The following is a 6,451-nucleotide window of genomic DNA, read 5'->3' as shown; positions in this document are numbered from 1 at the left end:
GGAGCAGTTTTACTACATGTCCTTCATTGTAACTATATGTTAGTGTAGTGAAGGATAGAGCCGTTTTTTTTAATGACGGATTACCCCGCCTCTGCATCAGATGATGCACACATCCATATTTGTTAATATTAGAGTATCAAACATCCATTACATCGTACAAAAGTGACAAGCAAAAAGAACACAAAGCTCGAATTAACCGGGCACTAAGAAGACACAATGGCTCAGTCACATATCACAGTGAGGATCATGCAATTCACCTCCCAACTCTAAGGACGGATGTGCTGTCAATACTCGCTGTTGATGAAGGATACGTCATGATGAATTGGCCGAATCCTTCATTCTGCATTATAGTCATCATCTGAAAGCTTAAATATGTTGGTGACATCTCTGGCAATGGCATGTCGCCATCAAGGTACTGCATCACCTGCCGCATAGTAGGCCTTGCATTGGCGAATGGGTGAGAGCATAGCAGGCCCAGCTTTAGAGCCACACATGCCTCGTCGGCGTTGTAGTTGCCCCCAAGCTGCTTATCCACGGGATCAAGGAGCGATCCCTTGTTCCACTGGTCGAGCACCGATTCGACCAACAATACTTGTCTATCCTCTAAGTTTGGGTTGACGGGCCTCTGCCTACAAGTAACTTCAAGAACAAACACTCCAAAGGCAAACACATCGGTGAGAGGTGTCGCTTTGCTAGTATGCCCTAGCTCAGGAGCGAGGTATCCTATGGTTCCCACCACGTGTGTGGTTTGCGGGTCGGCGTCGTGGTCGTACAACCTTGCAAGGCCAAAGTCACCAAGTCTTCCATTCATGCCACCATCGAGGAGGACGTTACTGGCTTTGATGTCGCGGTGGATAACCACTTTCTCCCACTCTTCATGAAGGTAGACCAAGCATGATGCAATGCCTTTGATGATGTGCCACCTTTGAGCCCAATTCAAAATGGGTTTGTCTTCTCTGCCGTGCAAGTACTTGTCAACGCTCCCATTTGGCATGTACTCGTACACCAGAAACAATTCGCCTCTTCGTCGGCAGTAGCCAAGCAATGGCGCAAGATTGCGGTGTTGAAGACGTCCTATGCTCACGACCTCCGAGATGAATTCCTTGATGCCCTGCTTGGGGTCGTGTGCAACCTTCTTCACAGCAACCTCCATTCTAGACACCGGAAGGATGCCCCTGTGCACCCTCCCAAATCCTCCAATTCCTAGCAGGTGCGTGTCGCTGAAACCTTCTGTTGCACGGTACAGATCCTTGTACGAGAACCGCTGTGGACCAAACTCGACCTCCCAATCCTCTCGCAGCTCGGCGTACCGGAAACGTCTCCGAAGCACTAGGAGAACAATGGCACCTAAGGTGAGGACGAACGCTCCGGATGCTATTAGCAGAACTATGTCCAGTACCTTGGATCGTGGCTTCAGTCCCATGCGCGGAAGCTTTGGTAGCTTTGTGATGTCGATGGCCGGAGCAGGGCCGTTCATGGCGAAGCTCTAGCCGAGCACATAGTGTCGCACGTTGATCGTGCCGGTCGCCGAGGAGAAGCCGACGTACGTGACGTCTGTCACCGCGGTTGTGAGGTTGTAGGTGGCCGTGAACAACGGCTTCACTGGTCGGCCTACCTTGAGGGGAGCCATGGTGACGGTGATTTGAGCAACCCTGTGGTCGTAATCCACCCACACCCGCATGGCCTCACGGCTGATCAGGCTTGTGGAACTAGAGATTGAGAGATTGGAATGGCACAACCCAAAGGGTGGCCTCAGGGTTTATATATATCGATGCCCTAGGGCATAGCCGGCAGTCCGGTATATACAAGTTTGTTACAAGGGATAATGACTACGGGTAGATAAGAGATACTAACTACCGTATCCTGATGCAGAAGCTAACGTGTTTAACACCCCCCCTCAATCCAAACTTCGTGCTAGAAGATTGAGATTGTGTCTCTTTGAGACAAACGCCGCTTCTGCTAATGGCTTCGTGAAGATATCGGCAGTCTGTTCCTTGGAGGAGATGAACCGTACATCAAGTGCTTTAGCCGCAACCCTTTCACGCACAAAGTGAAAATCCACCTCTATATGTTTTGTTCTGGCATGAAATACTGGATTGGCTGACAAGTACGTAGCTCCTAAATTATCACACCACAAAACTGGAGGTCGCGACATGAAGACACCAAGCTCACCAAGGACAGACTGTATCCAGATTACTTCAGCTGTTCCATTTGCTAAAGCCTTGTACTCAGACTCAGTACTTGAACGTGAAATGGTGGCTTGCTTCCTTGAGCTCCAAGACACAAGATTTGGCCCAAGAAATACTGCGAAGCCACCTGTGGATCTGCGATCATCACTGCATCCAGCCCAATCCGCATCCGAGAAACAACTTAGTAATAGAGAGGGTGACTTCCGTATGGAAAGACCCATATCACGTGTGTGTTTCAAATACCTCAGAATGTGTTTAGCAGCTGAATAATGTACTATGGTTGGTGTGTGCAAGAATTGACAACCTCGGTTAACGGCAAACGAGATATCCGGTCTCGTGAGTCAAGTATTGAAGTGCCCCAACCAGACTTCGATACTTGGTGATATCATCATGTCCAAGAGGTGATCCACTGTCCTTACTGAGTTTTTCACTTGAAGACATGGGAGTGGTTGATATCTTGCAGTTTTCCATGTTGGCACGCCGAAGTATATCGCCAATATATTTCTGTGAGACAGAACAATGCCCCCTGGCGATGACGTCACTTGAACTCCAAGAAAATAATGCAAGGGACCAAGATCCTTGAGAGCAAAAGAGACTTGGAGAGCCGCAAGCAACTTGGTTGTGGCAGTCGGAGAGGAGCTTGCCACGATGATATCATCAACATACACCAACATGAAGATAGTACGCAGAGAGATACGCCTCATCCCAAAACCGGAGAGGCATAGACGCATGAGATAAAAGTGAAAGCCCCATGTCAACGATATGGCGGTGTTTCCTTTCAGCGGAACTGTTCTGTTGATGCGTGTGTGAGCAAGAAACATGATGAGCAATGCCAAGTTGGCGAAAAAATGTGTTGCTAAGTTTTTCGTATTCCCCGCCCTAGTCAGACTGTACACATAAAATTTTACGTGATAAGAGGCGTTCAACATGTGCAAGGAAATCCCGAAAAACATCAAACACATCACATTTTCGTTTGAGGAGATAAATCCAAACAAATTTGCTATAATCATCAATGAACGAAACATAATATTGGAACCCACTAGATGAAGTTTTAGCAGGTCCCCACACATCTGAAAACACTAATTTCAAAGGAAAAGAAGACACACTCGAGGATCTAGGAAAGGGAAGCTGATGTGCTTTGTCTTGTTGACATGCATGGCACACATTGGTCAAAGACCGACTCGACGATGCTAATTTATTGGACGCCAAAATATGTTGGACAACTTGAGACGCCGGGTGACCAAACCGGGCATGCCAGTCTTCTGCGGAGAGCCAAACAGAGGACAAGGCACGGGACTGCATTGGCCGAATGGGGTAGAGCCCGTTTTCACATCTGCCTTGAAGAAGTACCCTCTTGGTGGTCAAATCCTTCATGAGAAAATGAGTAGGATAGTATTTTAGATAGGCATGATTATCAACAGCAAGACGATTGACAGAAAGTAGGTTTTTATCAGCGTTGGGAACATGAAGAATATTGCGAAGTTGAAGATTAGCAGAGGGTGTGGGAAGGATTGCATGACCACGATGAGCTATGTGCAAACCTGAGCCATCAGCCGTGTGGATGCGGTCCCGTCCAGGGTACTTCTCCCGTATGGTGAGGCGGTCCAGATCAGAGGTGATGTGGTCGGTGGCGCCCGTGTCCGTGAACCACGCAGGGTCACCGAGGATGGAAGGAGGTGAGGCAGCAGCGAGACCCACCATCTTGGAGTGTTGTGGCTGAAAAGCATGATTGTAGCGTTGAGCACACTCCCACGCATAGTGCCCAGGGCCACGACAGAGTTGGCATTGGACACGGGTGTGATTGCCACCCCCGTAGTCACCGCGGTCACCACCACCACGGTTGCCACCGTAGTCACCTTGCGGGCGATTGCCACCGCGATCACCGTGGTTGCCACCGCGGTTATTGTTGTTGTAGTCACCGCGGTCGCCTTGGTTACCGCGGCCCTTGCCACGGTAGTTGCCTTTGCCGCCGCGATTGTTGTTGTTGGTGCCGGACTTGTCGCGGGCGACGTAGTTGACAGAAGATCCACCAGCGTGGAGGTGAAGACGCGCAGCGTGGTACTCCCGACGACGCTCGAAGGAGAGAGCGTGCGAGTAGAGCTCCCCAAGGGCCATCTCATCAATCCGAGTGGTAACAGCGGTGATGAGGGGCTCGTAGTCGCTCTCGAGCCCGGTGATGACGGTAGTGATGATGTCGTCGTCGCGCATGGGACGACCGGCCGCCGCTAGCTGATCGGCATAGGAGCGAATCTTGGCGAAGTAATCTACCATGGAGAGATTGCCCTTGCGGAAATTTGCCATGTCCAGTTTGATCTGAACGACACTAGCGCGGCAATGAGCAGAGTACATCTCCTCAAGGTGTGACCAGATGGCACGTGAGGTGTCAAAACGAATGACTTGCATGAGCACGTCATCGGTGAGAGAGGCGAGGAGATAGCTGAGCACGATCTGGTCCTGCCGGTACCAGACGGCATAGTCAGGATTGACGGCGCGTTCCCCTTTGTCATCAGGTGGAAGGAGCCGAGGAGGTGTAGGGGAGGTGCCATCGACATAGCCGGCGGCGTTGGCGATGCGAAGGGGAGGAAGGATCTAGGCTTTCCAGAGAAGGTAGTTGGAGGTGGTGAGTTTTGCCGTAATGAGGCTAGCAGATGGAGGGGGCACAACGGAGGTGGAGGGAGCCGAGAGAGATGCCGGCAGGGTGAGCGAGGGCATGGCAGAGTCGGTCATGGCGCCGGCAGAAGGAGAACCCATCGAGCTATGAAGCGAGATGGCCTGATACCATGTGAAACTGGAGATTGAGAGATTGGAACGGCACAACCCAAAGAGTGGCCTCGGAGTCTATATATATCGATGCCCTAAGGCATAGCCGGCAGTCCGGTACACACAAGTTTGTTACAAGGGATAATGACTACGGGTAGATAAGAGATACTAACTACCGTACCCTGATACAGAAGCTAACGTGTTTAACAAGGCTCAGGTTGCGGAAGCTACCGTCCTCGTCGTCGAAGTAGCCGGCGTAGTAGGACTGCAGCGATCTGAGGCCGTTGACGTTGGCGCCGGCGTGGTTCGCGTTGAGGTCGCCGAACTCCTTGTTCTGGATGGTGTCCAGCTCCACGGCGAAGAAGTGGTTGCTGCCGTTGCCGTTGTTCTGGACGTCCGTGAGGCCCAGGAGCTGGCCGGGCAGCGCGGACGAGAAGTTGGTGCTCGACGCCACCACGAAGGCCATGCCGTGGGCGCTCAGGTCGGTGAAGATGGACTGGATGGCGAACACGAAGGAGGCCGAGAAGGACTGAACGACGGCGCCGGGAGAGCCGGTGAAGCGGAGGGGAGTCCGGTAGAAGGCGTGGCCCTTCTGCTGGTCCGTGCCGTTGGTGAGCTCCAGGAGGCCGTCTGGGGTCACCGTGGCTGCGCCGTCCAGGGTGAGGTTGGCGCCGGTGAAACCGGAGTAGAGGAGCTGGCCATTGCCCTCTCCGATGGTGCGGGCTGCTAGAATAAGGCAAATTAGGAAGAGGAGCCGGTGAAGCATGAACACACTCTTCTCCATGGTGGAGGACGTACGGGTTAGCAGACGAACACGAGGGGAATTAATGTGTTGTAGAGGACCCGGCCGGACGGACTGGCTACGGATAAATGGCACGTTTTTGGATGTTTGGTGCAGTGCACCTAGTTGGCAAGTGTGAGGCGCCCAGCGGGAGGAAGGAGCTCCTCTCACAAAGATTTTTCCAAGTAAAAGGTATGGGGGCGAGCAGCAGTTTCAGTATAGATGGAAACATGGTTCAGTGCGGGACCTCCCCACTAGTGGAGGCGCTTTTTTTTTTTTTTTTTTGGTAACCATAGTGGAGGCGCGCGTTGTACCGTGAGCGGCACGCCTTGTGCTGATTTTCTTTTCTTTCTAGAATACGTAATTGCCCGTGCGCTGCAACGGAGGTATACTTACTCTAATAGTTTAATATTAATAATCTCAAACACATAACTTTAGGATCCGCATGTACATCTCGCAACTACATTTGTCAATATCTCATTGCTTCTTTTCCTCCATTGCATCTTCACTGCATGACTTTTGCTCGGGTACACCGCAGTGGGAGATGCTCAAGCGAGCCGACCACGGCAGTGGGAGGGAGGGCATCTAGTAGCTCCACCTGCGCCAACACCGAGCCAACGATCCAAAAACAGGGCAATCACAGTCTCGCCCTGATCGATCCCGCACCACCTCCACCGCGCCCAAGGACACCACCACCACTACCGCCGTGCAAGCCGCTGCA

The 6,451-nt window shown here is 51.8% G+C and overlaps 1 pseudogene; it reads right to left on the bottom strand.

The window, feature by feature from the left end:
- Window positions 1-191: 191 nt before the first annotated feature.
- Window positions 192-5,800, bottom strand: LOC119275015 (annotated as a pseudogene).
- Between the last annotated feature and the right edge of the window lie 651 nt (window positions 5,801-6,451).

Source organism: Triticum dicoccoides, chromosome 3B (genome assembly GCF_002162155.2).
Source record: "Triticum dicoccoides isolate Atlit2015 ecotype Zavitan chromosome 3B, WEW_v2.0, whole genome shotgun sequence".
Classification (NCBI taxonomy): Eukaryota; Viridiplantae; Streptophyta; class Magnoliopsida; order Poales; family Poaceae; genus Triticum; species Triticum dicoccoides.
This window is presented reverse-complemented; position numbering and strand designations above follow the sequence as displayed.